The following is a 16274-nucleotide window of genomic DNA, read 5'->3' as shown; positions in this document are numbered from 1 at the left end:
TGCGGTGGCGGCCTCGTGGAAGAAGGTGTCTCCCCCCCCTAGGCAAACTGTTAAAAACAGAATACAGGAAGTTATGTTAATTGAAAAGCTCTCGGCTTTTCTAAAAAGGAAAACGGAGCCCTTTTACAATACATGGGAACCGTGGCTGTCCCGTATGACAGATTAGTGACGACCATTCCCACAGTAGAAGACAGCAGTAGTGGAAGAGTACAGTACAATGGTCAGAGGAGGAAGGGTCCTCCCTTCCCCAGACCCTGCCCCCCCCCTCCTCATCTCTCCATCACTACTTCTCCCCCTCCCCCCCCTCTCTCTGTTTTGACCCTCACGCCAACCCTGCCGACCCACACTTGAAGGTCGGGGGAGCGTTGAGTCTTTCCCTCTTTCTGTCTATAAAACAAGAAAAACCTGTATTAGGCAAAATATTGTTTATTCTGTATACAATGTATTTCACACAATGCTTAATAAAAACTTTTGGAGAAAAAAAAAATATATTCCTATTGTAGCCCTCTTTCCCCCTGACTAAAGAGACTACTGGTACTGCCGTTACCTGTTGGCTCACAGAGGACCTAAGCCTCTGCCACTGGGAGCCTGGGGTGGTATAATTATTGTCTTGGTGCAGCGCCACCACCTGCGAGGGATCCCAGCATAGCAGGAGAAGCCCCTCAGAGGAACCAATAGTAATAGTAAACACACACGGTATTAATAACAGTTTTTACTGAACGCACATATACATAACAGTACCACACAGTATAGTGAACACCCCAACCCAGTACCACCAGTGAGTGTCCCCAAATACATTCGGTGCCAGGCACCAATACCCTTTCCCAATGTCAAGGCCCACCCAAACCGTAGGAGATAGCGCTATCCCGTGAAGTGTTGGTGCACTTGTTGGCTACTTGCCCGGGTTCCAGAACCCGGGTAATGCGATGAAGAAGGGGAACCGTCTGATCCAGCATTGTCGCGATGGCGTCTGCCTCCACGTGGGGTGAATGCATTAGAGCATGGGACCATGCTGTGTTTAAAAGCTGTGTGAACGGCTATACATCAGCTTAAGTAGGCTCCATGTGAATGGATATTCCAGGCAAAAGGTGACACATTGTGTGCTCATTTACATGTCATCTCCCAGAATCCCTTGCTGCAGTGGGAGCACTGTATGCAAGGTGATAATGGTTGAAAGGCAGAGTTGCAGACCTGTCTAAGACATGTGAATGTGCTCACAATGTGCTCACAAGTGATATTCTTTATTGGATATATATATATACCCATAAAATCTACCGGTGGACTTACCAACGTACTGAGTCCAAAAGAGGAGGCAGAGGATACCGTAAGAATAACCAACAGAGGAGAGACTTTCAGAGATCATCAGATTCAGAAAATTCAAGTGACACCTCATTTTCAGAGTGGGGGCCCCCCGCCGTTAAACCCGCCAGGAGACACATCAGACAAAACGAGGCGGGGAGGGACGCGGCGCAGGACGAGGACGTGGAACCAAGCAGCAGTCGAGCAACAAGATTGTAACGAGGTCCCATCATTAGTGGTGAATAAATCTGCATACACTTTCATGGACATGGAGGATAAGATCTTAAAACGGTGTTGTCATTTGCCCCATGCAATAGACTTGATAGTTTTGAATTAGAAAAGACGACAGTGAAGCCCAATGCTACATCCAACATGACAGAAATACACAGTAGAATACTTATATATTCTCTTGAAATAGGGTCATTTAGTTTAATCCTTTGGCCAAAGCTTTGTAAGCTTGCGAGCCACGTCAAGGCAGACACCTGTTCGCAAGGCCTAACACTACCAGATAAAATACTAATATACCTCTATTAGGATTAAAATTCTCATTTACCTCCATTAGGAGGGAGAAAGACCACAGTGGGTCTATATCCAGCAGAATGAGGCACTTGCAAACTAGGGAAGTGGGGAGGGGCGGGCTTAAAACCTGGGAAGGGGGAGCCACTAACCTCCACCAGCTGGAACAGCTGAGAATGGGTTAACAAACACAGAACCCCAGTAAGCTCTTTTTGGGAACCCCTGAGCCCCCACAAAATATATATATGTATATGTGTCAAAATGGAGTGCTATTGAGCGTGGCATATGTATACAACAGATGACAGGGAAGCCCAATGCTACATCCAACATGACAAAAATACACAGTAAAATACTTATATATTCTCTTGAAATAGGGTCATTTAGTTTAACCCTTTGGCCAAAGCGTTGTAAGCTTGCGAGCCACGTCAAGGCAGACACCTGTTCGCAAGGCCTAACACTACCAGATAAAATACTAATATACCTCTATTAGGATTAAAATTCTCATTTACCTCTAGCTTACAATGCTTTGGCCAAAGGGTTAAACTAAATGACCCTATTTCAAGAGAATATATAAGTATTTTACTGTGTATTTCTGTCATGTTGGATGTAGCATTGGGCTTCCCTTGTGTCTGTTGTATACATATGCCACGCTTAATAGCACTCCATTTTGACACATATACATATATATATTTTGTGGGGGCTCAGGGGTTCCCAAAAAGAGCTTACTGGAGTTCTGTGTTTTGTTAACCCATTCTCAGCTGTTCCAGCTGGTGGAGGTTAGTGGCTCCTCCTTCCCAGGTTTTAAGCCCGCCCCTCCCCACTTCCCTAGTTTGCAAGTGCCTCATTCTGCTGGATATAGACCCACTGTGGTCTTTCTCCCTCCTAATGGAGGTAAATGAGAATTTTAATCCTAATAGAGGTATATTAGTATTTTATCTGGTAGTGTTAGGCCTTGCGAACAGGTGTCTGCCTTGACGTGGCTCGCAAGCTTACAACGCTTTGGCCAAAGGGTTAAACTAAATGACCCTATTTCAAGAGAATATATAAGAATTTTACTGTGTATTTCTGTCATGTTGGATGTAGCATTGGGCTTCCCTGTCGTGTGTTGTATACATATGCCACGCTCAATAGCACTCCATTTTGACACATATACATATATATTTTTTGTGGGGGCTCTGGGGTTCCCAAAAAGAGCTTACTGGGGTTCTGTGCAGAGGATGCAGATCACCTGGAAGCACAGGATGATCTGTACTATGTGTCTTGTCCAGCTTGTCCGAGGACAGAACCCTATGCTGCTCTATCCTAGCCCTGGCTGCCTACCTCCCTGGGACCCTAGCTAAACTATAATCCCCCTAGGAAACCCTATCCTAACTAAGAGGCCAAGCACTGCCTGAGCTACTCCCAGAAACAGTTTTCCCATTCCTGGTAACAGGTTCAGGAGCATCCGCACACAATTACCCGCTTTACCCTCTGGCTGGCAGGTAACACCGGGGTGGCAGAACTCTGCCCCTGCCCCTGATGCCTCCAGCCAGGAGTAAAGCTGCAACAGCTGGGTTCTCGTCTGAGTGACCCTCTGCTAGTGGAATGGAGTGGACTTCCCGCGTTGCCACAGCAAGTGGCCTGACCCCCTGCTTTCCCGAGACTCGGACGCCCGTAGTCTCATGCCTTCTAAGCTGGGGTCAGCTTTCACCGCATCCCTAAGCTCTGTCACTAACACTAACCACCCACCCTTAGGGCTCTATGCAGTAAGCGCCGAAAAAGTGCTCTCGGCAAGTGTTCACTATCGGCATGATGTTGCCGATTTTCCCTCGCCGTATGAAATAAGTGCCGAATCCCTTCCGAATCAAGCCAAAAACATTTGTTCCCACTCTGGCGATGATTTGCCGATCACACACAGGTGTATCGGCGTGCATGGCGAGGTGGTGTTAGGTTCGCCAATGAAACTTCTTGCTGAATCTGCCGAAGCAAGCATGTTTTTGATTGAGCGGCCTATTTAAAGGCAGTGTGTATTTTTATTCATTCTCTGTGTTGTTGGGGGAGAGAGAGAGAGACACAGAGCTGGGCAATTTGCATGTTTCAGATTGACAGAGAGAGTTGCTGTGTATTGAGATATGTTTGTCCTGTGTTGTTTTGTTAACATCTTTGTGTTATTTTCAGTTTGTAACTGTTCAGTGCGATTGTGTTTAAATTTCTTTTCTGTTCTTTGTGAGTGCTATAGGTATGGCCGAAAGGCGTGGGAGGAGTGATGCTGGTGTGAGTGGTACTGGTAGTCATGTGAGTACGCATCTGAGTGAACATAGGATTCAGGGGAGTGCTGTTGCTGGGAGTGCGACTGGTGTTTGCTGGGAGTGCGAGTGGTGTTGCTGTGTGTGCGAGTGCTGGTGGTGGCTCTGTTGCTGGTGCTGCTGGGGTGTCTGTTGCTGGTGCTGCTGGGGTGTCTGGTGCTGGTGCTGCTGGGGTGTCTGGTGCTGGTGCTGCTGGGGTGTCTGGTGCTGGTGCTGCTGGGGTGTCTGGTGGTGGGGTGGTTGGTGGTGGGCCGCTTTTGGAGTCTCTTCCATTGGAAGAAGGAGAGTCCAGTCAGCAGCAGCCAAGCTCTGTGGCTGCACGTGGTCGGAAGAAACGTGTGGAGCGGCCACGTAAACCTCGTTTCAATGATGAGGAAAACAGAGTTCTTGTCACAGGGATTTTGGAGCACTATGACTCTCTCTATGGGCATTTAGTAGGTAAGTCAATCTTTGCATTGATTGTTCAAAGACATTTTATCCTATCTCATGTGACGTGTTAATATCAAACTATTAATCTCTAATATCTATCAATTAAAGTTAATTGTTACACACAATCCTTCATGCTTTATAACGACCATAACAATCAGTCCAAAAAGTTTGCCAAAGTTCATACAATAATCATGCAAGCTTCCTTAGATTTGTATGTTTTCACGTAAATGCTCATGTGCTACACATATTCAACCTACACCAGCATGTTTGGTATCTCTTGGAACAGGTATCATTTTTGTAAAATGTTCGTCTTTCTATTAATTAGTAAGGTCATATATTTTTTATGTATTTCAAGGGCAGACAAGTTCAGCCTCAAAAAAATAAATGTGGGACCAAATAACATTGTCTGTGTCTGCATGTGAGAATCATGTCAGCGACCGCAAAAATTGTCTACATTTTAATGTAATGTTTTCTTGTGTCTTCACTCTGTAAGACATTACTTACCTTAATCTTCATTCATAGTTCATCATGGTGGCATGTGATCATGTATGATTTGTGGTTACAATAACAGATCTGTAAGTGTGTATGAAAATATCTGTAGTCTATCTCTGTATTTCAATCTATATATGTACACACACACACATTGGCTATCTTTGTGTGTGTGTGTGTGTGTGTGTGTGTGTGTGTGTGTGTGTGTGTGTGTGTGTGTGTGTGTGTGTGTGTGTGTGTGTGTGTGTGTGTGTGTGTGTGTGTGTGTGTGTGTGTATATTTACACATATATATATATTCTAACCTTGGAAATTACCGCAAAGATAACATGTAACTATTCACACATTCAGCAGACATCCTTATGCGTTCAACTTAGACACTGTACACCTGAAGAGAGAAGAAATGGCAGGAGCTTCCACATTGCACAGCCATCCACGTAAATCATACAAATTTTACCGTGGGGGAAATCTATGACTTGATCCAAAACAAATATCCATATTACCAAGAAACAGCCAATCAAAGACATTTTAAAACTTCTGTACGTTTCACTTTATCCGCAAATGAATGTTTTGAGCGTGTCCCTCATCGTCAAGCTCAACGATACGGTTGCTGGCAGGTTGCTTCATTATTTAAACTTACCATGGAACATACTGCTGCGACACACTTTATTCGAGCAAATACCCAGTATGTACCTGGCAGATACTTGGAATGCGCTGCTCCTCACCTCAGACAAGCCCCTTTGCGTTTGCCTTCCCAGCCATGGTTCATGCCTGGCTGACGGGCGGCTGATCTGTTAAATGATAATGATTAGGATTTAATAGGCTGCAATGCTTCGCGTGTCTACCAGGTGGCATAAATTCATGAATTGTAATGCAGTATATATATATACTGTGCAGCATTGCAGCCAGCGGGAATAAAATGCTTCAATCCCTGCCTGGAAAATAACGCAATGCACTCGGGCAGAAAACAGTCACAAACATCAATACACCCGAGTATACCCGAATTCGTGGGACTAGCCGAGCTCGAATAAAGTGTGTCGCCAGTGTATCTGCTATTAAATAGTATATTTTTGCCTATTACCAGTTACATAGAAGCCTCACAGACTGTCGCGTCTACTGATATACCTGCACCGTCCATTCCTCACGACGAGATGCAAGATGGACATAACTACTATGATATGTCTCCAAACGTATATGGCCAATACGAATGTGAAGGTGAAAACAACCAACAACTGTACATACCTCCGGAAGTCTTGTTTCAAGAAGCCACTGCAGATCCATATGACGGCCTCACGGAGATGTGTCTGAATCAGGATTCAACGGTTGGCTCAACCATGGATGATACTGTTGTGCCTTCCTGGAGCGATTTGTTGCAGGCAAATCTGTTTTGACTTCTACAATAATGGTAAATACACATTTCATTATGCCTTTACTCAAATTATATATGTCACAAATATTATAACATAATCTGCATAATATACACAATTTGTTAGCCAAATGAGTGGATACAGCGTAACATTGCAGACAGCCTTACATGGAGCGTGCACAAATAGATTATTTCCTATAACAATAGACTACATGACGAACCAGGAGTACACATTGGTGACGGAGTCCTAAATCATTCATTATTATCGATTTTAAACGATCTTTTCTAAATGTTACACTAACTTTAACACACACACCTCATTGTTTAGCATTACACATATAAAAACAAAGTGTCGCCCACATATGACGTGGGAACGTGGTCATGTTCTAAGGCGTCCTTAAAAAGGTTACCGATGCAAGCCCCCCCCCCAACCGATGTGCGCACGTGAAACAGTATTGGCTGTGCCCGTAGCTAATTGTTACGGTCAGTGCAGTGTGTCATGCGCGCGCGTCGGTGGGGCGGTGCGTGCACAGGGCTGGAGGCCAATGTTCATTCAGTGGGAGGGGTGTTTGCATGCATTTCATGTTGCCTTCACATGGCGTCACACGTATTTTGTTCGCTCATTGGCTGATCATCCGTTTTGGCCGTGGGCACATGTCCGTTTACAAAATTTAGATATATACGTGTGTAGAAGTGAATTTGTTTCTCTTCCATATCATAACTTTAAGCCATGATATGCATACTGCTAGCAGCACTATGGAGGGACATGTATTAAACGCACAGCGTTTGCGCATGCGCTAAGACTTAGTCCACACATTCGTGACGTGCGCGTGCAACAGACGTTGTGCGCACACATTATTATGTATGCAGGCACCGGAACAAACATATCAGTAGTAATGCTAACACCGGCATTTGAAACATGAGATAGTTCTGTATCTTTAGTTTTATCCTTGCAGTTTAACATATACGTTACTTATGCGTGAATATCCACAATCATATAGAGATGTGTTAAGTGTTGTCATGCTGAAACATAGATAAATGTGCAATCTTTGAACATCATGTGTTTGCTATATTTCACAGATGTCAAGGATGAATACATGGGACCAATGTATGATTTCAGATGGGCCAAACGTTATATTAGATGATTGTGACGACTAGCGAACAACAATTATAATAAATATGTAACAATGCTTGCAATGATTGGTGCACAGATTAACAATCACTACATAATGTTATTGTGCAAATATTTACTATGCACTTAATTATCATAATGATGTTGCTAAGCACTGAAGTTAGAACTTATATTGATATTTTTTTATTTTCTACTAACATATGTATTGACGTGATATATGCAACCAACATTATCACTCAGCAAACACATTAATCTACTATATATTATAATCTCACGTGTGACTTGTCAAAGAATGTAAATGCTACATAACAACTCGTAGACATTGTAGACTGAACGTACACAATAACAATAGGGAGGTGATAGAAACTTTATAGTCGTGTGAATGTTATATTATCACCTAGGTTGTAGTGGTAACCTAACATGCATGAGATAATGAATGTTATGTACAGATCATTAAACCATGAACATTTGTGTGTACATTTCATTCACACGATTAACTATAGTTTAGTGTTATTATTAAACGTTAAACACATACATAGCTAAGTGACGCCGATGATAAAAACAACATTATTATGTAGATTAATATTATTTCTGGTAGAAATACATGCATCACACAAAACAGAAACACACACACACACGATGTTGATGAAATGTGTGCGTATGTAAATGTATACTTCATTTATGTTCATATGTTGACAGTTGTTATAAAGGATCATAATCATTATTATTAAGTAACGTGAATGAAAAAAAAATTACTTAGGAACATTGTCATTGTGTTGAATGATTCTGAACAAAATGTGAATCCAAAGAACTATACTTTGGAATGGTGTTAACATTTTGACAAATGTAACATGTACGTCAAATCAACACACATCTTTCACTTATACATTCACATGTGACAATGTATTAATCAACATGAAGATGAAGTGAGAGAATAAATAATGACATACATTGCGATGTTAATGATTTTTACCACATTTGGGTCATTTCATACAAACATGCATTGAGTGTTAACATCGCTCATGTGCATGAATGGATGTTGTTACATTGTAATAATGACATGTTAGGTAATGTAGGTAATGATTTTTAAACAGACTGTACAATAACCACAAAGTGTAGATAAACGGTCGGACACAATACAGAAAGGACATATTTCAATTGTCACCACTTGTTCATTACGTTCTCTTTAAACATCCTCTAACTATATCTGTATCGAGGTTTGCACATCTTATTACAGATGTGAATTGAAATACATACCATGAGCAGTCCTTGGAGTGATATACCTTGAAAAAGAAAACATCAATGAATAAAAATCATTGTCATGAAATGTTAATTAAGGTTAGCAACATACGGAAGTGACACTTTTCTATGTGATATTAAACAAAATATAGAAAACGTCAAAAATGATCTGAAATACACAAAAGGCTACACATCATTGTGACACACATGTCACACTACAAATGAACATTTGTATGTAACCATATTGCACTAGCTATTGGCTATCAACATAGTAGGTTTATTGTTTATGCATAACCAACCATTCATGTACAGAAAAGATAGATTTTGTACACATTATTCCCTCACGTACACACAAAACGTTTTAGTGGTAAGAAGTAGAATACAACCTGTTGATGAATGACATACCGGAGCCACATGCATTTGTTCACACAGCAGAGATCAGAAAGGTGGGAGAACCATATTCATCTGTTTCCTAAGTGAATGGTATTTGGACACGTATTTATCATTACAATGAATTAATACATCTATGTAGTACTATGAACATATAGGTAGTTGCTTACATGAAAAATATGTGTTAATCACATTACGACGTGTCTCCACACCACAGGCTGTTTGCTCAGTGTCAACTGCTAAATGTACGGGATGCTCCTCCTCCAAGCCCTGACCTATGTCGGGTTCTAAATTATGGCGGAGTGCCAGATTGCGCAAAATGCAACAAGCAATTACAATATCTGACACTTTAGCAGGCTTATATTGAAGTGCCCCACCAGTTCGATCTAAACACCGGAATCTTGTTTTAAGCAGGCCAAATGTCCTCTCGATGACAGATCTTGTAGATATATGTGCAACATTATACCTCTCCTTTGCTTCAGATTGAGGGTTTGGCACCGGGGTCAACAGCCACGGCCTAATTCCGTATCCTGAGCCACCTATAATCCATTGTGCACAAATATGAAACAATTGGTGTAAACATTATTACATACAACATTTCATAGAAAAACAAGAGTTGTTTGTAAACACATCATAATATGTACTCACCCACCAGCCAACCAGATCCAAAATAGTCTTGTTCAAAAGCATGGAACACTGATGAGTTTCTCAGGATCGAGGAATCATGGCTGGAACCAGGGAATTTGGCTACCACATGCATAATCTTCATCGTGGCATCGCATACCACCTGTACATTCAGGGAATGGTAGTGCATACGATTGCGGTAAGCATGCTCACTCTGACTAGGCGGGATAAAGGCAACATGGGTGCAATCTATTGCACCCATCACACATGGTATCCCGGCTATGGTATAAAGGCCATTCCTCTCTTCCAGCCACTCTGCGTGCTCTGTAGAAAAATTAATATAATTCCTAGCGCGTCTATTCAGTGCACATAGATACTGGGTAAAGGCCCACGAGAATGTAGATTGCGAGACCCCGCCCACTATGCCCACAGTTGTCTGGAATGACACGGAAGCAAGATAATGTAATGAGCACAGCATTTTAACAAGCACAGGGACTGCACGACCTCTGGCTGTCACAAAATCTAAATCTCCCCTTATCTCTTCATAAAGAGATAAGATTGCTGCTGAACACAAACGATACCGACTTATGATCTCCTCCTCACTCATCCCATCTAACATGGTTCTCTCCCTGTACAAACGTGGACGAGGCACAACTTCTATCCTCTCTCTTCTCCTCTCATCTCCTTGCCCTCTCTCTCGACCTCTCCCTCTCCGCATCCCTGTCCCTGTCTCTGTCCCTGTACCTTCCTGTCCCTCAGCTAGCCTCTCCTCCAATAGAATCTTCTTTCGTCTCATGAACAATCGTATCATCTTCAGGTCTGTAGCTGTCAATGCGCAGGTAATTGCCATCCTTTAAATACCTATGTGATGATGTCACGTGACTTGATGAAGTGCAAGGTGTAAAATAAACATATCCAAGTTGTGAACTCAAAACGGGTATACAGTACGAATTATACGGATTATTTATGTGTGTTCACCAGGCAATCATGATATTTGACTATGATGTTACGTTAAGCTTTGTACAACAATTTATTCGCAAGTATTTATGGAATGTGTAATGCATGTACCACTTATGAACGCAACACTCAGTCATCTCATTAGAATACAACCATGACATTGACGTTGAAAAACTACGTTGTAACATGTCTAATTTAGCATGTTATTGTCACATGTTCACATGAACTAATTATAATGTGCATATGCATAATTTAATGCCATCAGGATACTTGCTATTGATTATGTTTCAATTGTGTAAAAATGAGTAACTATTATAGATCTGTGTATAACTTAGCATGAACTGATTATAATGCATCGTGTACAATGTAAACATGCAATGTTATGGAGTGTCCAATTGCGGACGTTATAAAAAGAGGGAGGTCACAAACTACATGTAAACATGAAAAAAAAAGCTACATTTACATTTGATCATGCGTTACACATTCATAGCATTCTATAATGTATACCAACATTACTATACGCTGGATCTATTAGATGTGTGAAATCTGTTACATAATATAATAAATTGAAGCACACTTAAGTAAAATGTTTCATATGATGTGACCTCTTCCTTTAAGAGTTTACTATAGGAGTTTCCCTTGACACATCATAACATTAAGACTAATGTGACACGCAAAACATCATAACATAGAAAAGTACAATGTTCTGCCAATAATAAACGTAAGCAGTGACACGATGAAGTGAATCACATCGACACTGTAATGCCAAGCACATTTTTATTAGGAGCAATAGAACGTAAACACTCCTATAAAGTTATAAGTCCCCGCTCCATTGACTCCATTGATGTAGAGATGAGCTATTTTTTCTAAGTGCCATCCTGGCAACCTTGTCGATCCTTCTCCCCTCAAACTTGCCAACTTTAGTTGGCGGGACAAATTGCCGTAGAAATCTCAATTTTAGAGTGCCGATCAGCACCAATAAGCTGATCGGGGCTTCTAGAATACAGCCGAATTCAAAAAGTGGCGAAAAGTGCCGATAAGTGGGTTATCGCCAACCGCCTGCCGATAAATTTTTATCGGGAAGACAAAATGCCGATTTTGCCCACTTATCGGCACTTACTGAATAGCAAATGCAATTTTGGTGTGAAAATGCCGATAAAAGCCTTATCGGCGCTTACTGCATGAGGCCCTTAGTCTCTTAGTCAGGGGAAACAGGGACAGGTATAGGGAACAGTAAGTCAGTCACTGGTTGCGACTCAGTAGTCTGGATTACCTGTCTGGTCTCCGCAGAGACCGCTGGAACTGTTGGTCCCAAATGCAGGGGGCAGGGGTTAATTCTGTGGTGATCCCTGATGACTGGCTCCTAGGAATCGCTGCAAAGGAGCCAGTTCTAATGTGAACACACAGGTAACCTGCCCCAAGTCATTGCCGAGCAAAACTGCGGCATCTAACCCAGGCAATAACCCCATATACCTCATGCACGACCGTCACCCCAATCCAAAAAGACCCGGGGAACCTGTGGTGACCGCGGTCCTCCATCTGGCATGGTCACTTGCATCCCTTTGCCTTTGAGCAAATCCTCTGGCCGCACCATATCAGGGCGTACCAGTGGCACCAGAGTCCAGCAAACCGTCAGCTTTCCAGTCCCCAATGGTCACCCTCCGCAGATGATTCTGCCGGACATCACTGGGTTGCATCCTCACTGACGCAACCTGATGTCCTCCTATCTCCGCTGCTGGTCCCGAGGTGGCAAGTGCAGGTTCTCCCGTGGACATCCCTCTGTTGGTTGATTCCATGGCTGTGCTTGTCTCCTCTGTGTGTGCCAGTCGCACAGGCGACCAGCCTTACAGCTGGTGAAATTTGCCCCTGATGGGGTCCTCCGGACCGGTCCTGCTCCGGACAGTCTGGCCTGAGATGACCAACCTTATTGCAGGAAAAACACTGCCTCTCGTGTCTAAACTCTGCAGCCTTGGGTGCGTTGCCTTCTGCTGCAGGTTTGGGTGTCCATTGAGGGGTGGTTTTAGCTCCCTTGGCTGCGCGGGCCACTCCTTTGGGAGCTGTTGCCTCATCTATTGCAGCCCTGTTGGCCACATACTAATCAGCCAAGCTGTCTCCATTCACGAGTTGCCCGCTTAATTGAAAGGCTTGCTGGTGGGAAGCCAAGTTCACCTATTTCCCACGTCAATTGATTGACTTCCCACGGCAATAGAATCTCTGCCTTTCAAGTTACGGGAGCTAACAAGGTATGGATACATTCTATTGGTAAACCACTTCAAATCTAACCGCATGCCACTTATTCAAATGACTTGCGGTTACAGAGTCGAGTGCTTGGAAATGGATACCCATACTTCATACAGACCTACCATAGCCAGCCACGCTTATTCAATCAGCGCTGGCTTCGGTGCTCACAACGCCATATTGTGTCTAAAAACATTATAGCACACTATGTATTTATTTCTATAACTGCAGGCAGGGAGCAGCCTGCAAAATGGTGATAAAAAGTCTGGGACAGGGGCAAATACATCAGTGTCATGCATATACTTTTAACCCCTTCAGTCCCAATTTGAGTTGGGGTTAATCAGCCAGTATAATACCTTTATTAATGGCCTGATTAACCCCATTCTCGCCACATGGCCAGCCCGGCCAAGGGAGCCAAACTCACCCCTCAGTGGACACACAAGCCTACAGCAGAAGGCAACGCACCCAAAGCTGTAGAGTTTAGACACAGAAGGCGGTATTATTCTTGCAACAAAGTCGGTCACCTCAGACCAGACTGCCTGGACCGGACCGGTCCAGGTGATCCCACAAGGAGCAAAAATCACAAGCTGTGAGGCCAGTCGCCTGTGTGCGAATGGCACACAAAGAGGAGCCAAGCACAGCCATGTTATCAACACACAGAGGGACATCCACGGGAGAACCTGCACTTGCAACCTTGGAGATCGGAGGGCATCAGGTTGTACCCGTCGGGATGCAGCGCAACGATGTCCGGCAGAAGCATCTGTGGAGGGTGACTATCAGGGACCGGCAAGCAGATGGCTTGCTGGACTCAGGTGCCACCATTACCCTCGTTCGCCCGGACATGGTCCGGCCGGAGGATTTGCTCCTGGGCACCTGGGATGCAAGTGACCATGCCCGAGGGAGGACAACATCCCTCCAGGTTGCCCAGGTTTTTTTGGATTGGGGTGCTGGACCTGGCATGAGGGAGGTGGTGGTATTGCCCGGGTTAGATGTTGAGGTATTCCTTGGCAATTACCTGGGGCATGCTACTGTACATGTAGTTACAGCTGAGCTGGCCCCTGTTGCAGCGATCACCAGGAGCCAGTCAGCCGAGATCCCAGCAGAATCATCCCCTGTCTCCCTGCATTTGGGACCTACAGTTCCCGGGGTCTCTGCCGAGACCAGACAGGTAAGCCAGACTGAGTCGCCAACTAACGCTGACTTACTGTTCCCTTTACCTTTTCCCAGTCCCCCGACTTAGCCTTGACAACGGGTGGCCAGAGTTAAGTACCCAGTTTAGGGATGCGGTGCGATCAGACCCTAGCTTGGAGGGCATGAGACTTCGGGCATCCGAGTCTAAGCCAGGTTATGGGTCTGATTACTTTTTGTGCAAGAAAAGCTGTATGGTGCTCTAACACAGACCCAACAAGCTGCTTGGTTTCCTAAAATAAGATAACCATAATTCCATTTCCTTGAATTGTCCCACAGAATAATAGACCATTTAACCAATGTTACACCATATCCAACATATCACTAAACCGGAAGAGTAACACCTCTTGATTGGTGAACACTCACACTTGCTTGTGTCCAGTCTCACTCATTGAATAGGATTTGTTTGGTGTGTAAAGGAGCAAATCACTCACTGTTTTGAAGAGTGGTCTTCAGTGGGTCTGTTTCCTTCAGAGGTGTGTGCTGCCGGTTCTCCAAAGATTGCAACAGGTTCGACGAGGGAGAGATGAAGCACTACTGGAAAAAATAATTGCTAGAGAGTGTGTCCCCAATAAAAAGGTTTTAATGGATCAGAGCATGGTATACAAAACGAGCCCTTAGGCCCTCACCAACGCGTTTCGAGCTTCCGCTCTTTCTCAAGGTGCATACCGTCTGATTCATCCCCTTACCTGATATAGGTTCATTTTCCCGCCATTCGCCATCACTAACCCGTCGCTTAGCCGCGTCACAGGCGGCGCGCCATGTTGCCAGGATGCGCCACGAGTAGTGCCCGTCGCGTAGGGTAGAGTGGTGACGTCAGCGCGTCTATGAACAAAAAACAACTTTATTGATATCATTTGACTGTTACAATAAAAAAACTTAAAATAACTTTATTAACACTTAAACCTTAAACATTGAACATAATCTTAGTTATAAACGGAGTATTTACTAAAAAAAACATACATTTAAAACAATTATGAATATTTAAAAGAAATATGTTATTCTAATTGGTTGAAAAAATCTATAGGATAATATATATGACTCTCCATTGATGAAAGTGGAAGTGATACATGCATGCATGTATACAGTATACATTAAGTCGATTTTTTGAAATTATCAATTTAATAATTCAATCTATCTGCATGCATGTTCAATCATAATAGTTAAACTGGGGTCATATATTCAGATTGTTCTGTGACCAATGCTTGTACAGAATCACATGATGTGAGAACCGATAAACCTTCATTAGTAATCCAATATTTTGTTTTTGTATTTTCTTGTATATATTTCTATATTCTTATGATATTTATCAGTGTAAATATTGGATATATGATATTAATTATACAGTGTATTGTTAGACATAATCTTGTCATTATTTTGGGAAATGCATGTTTCATAAATTGGTAAATGATCTTACATATCTCAATGACTTATTTGACTTATTTCAGAAATGGATTTAGATCCCATTCTGAATTTAAGCCGAATGGAATCCTAGTATTTAAAGTAAAAATCCAGAAGAGTTCCCTTTTGTCAAGCAAATCTAGCCTGTTGCCCCCCCTGTAAGGTTTCTCAATGTGTTCAATTCCTCTGTATTTTAGTTTGGAAATGTCTCCTAGTTTACAATTGGTAAAGTGTAGGGATACTGGATGTGTAAGATCTCCTATTTTTATCAATCTGATATGCTCCCTCTTTCTAACCTTAAGTGCTCGTGTGGTGCGTCCCACATACTGTTTGCCACATCCACAGTCTATTAAATAGACTATGAATGTGGCGTTACAGTTTATGAAGGACTTGATGGGATATGACTGTCCTGTATTGAAAGGTACAAAGTTGGATGATGGCATCATATACGTACAGGAAATGCATTTGAGACATTTAAAACATCCCTTTGGGAGATTCTCTTTATGAGTTTGGCTTGAGGATGAGAAGAGGTAACTTGAAACATGATTAGCTATTGTTTTTGCTTTTTTGAAAACAAACCGGGGGCCTTCCAAATACACTTTGTTTAGCAAGGGGTCTGCAGACAGTACATTCCAGTGTTTTTTTTTACAATGTCTTTAATGTTATTCACTTGGATGTTGTGTTGTGTAATAAAGATTGGATTGTTTGCATCCCATAATTTT

This window comes from Ascaphus truei, chromosome 2 (genome assembly GCF_040206685.1).
Source record: "Ascaphus truei isolate aAscTru1 chromosome 2, aAscTru1.hap1, whole genome shotgun sequence".
Taxonomy (NCBI): Eukaryota; Metazoa; Chordata; class Amphibia; order Anura; family Ascaphidae; genus Ascaphus; species Ascaphus truei.
The sequence above is the reverse complement of the archived record's forward strand: the minus strand, read 5'-3'. Positions refer to the sequence as shown.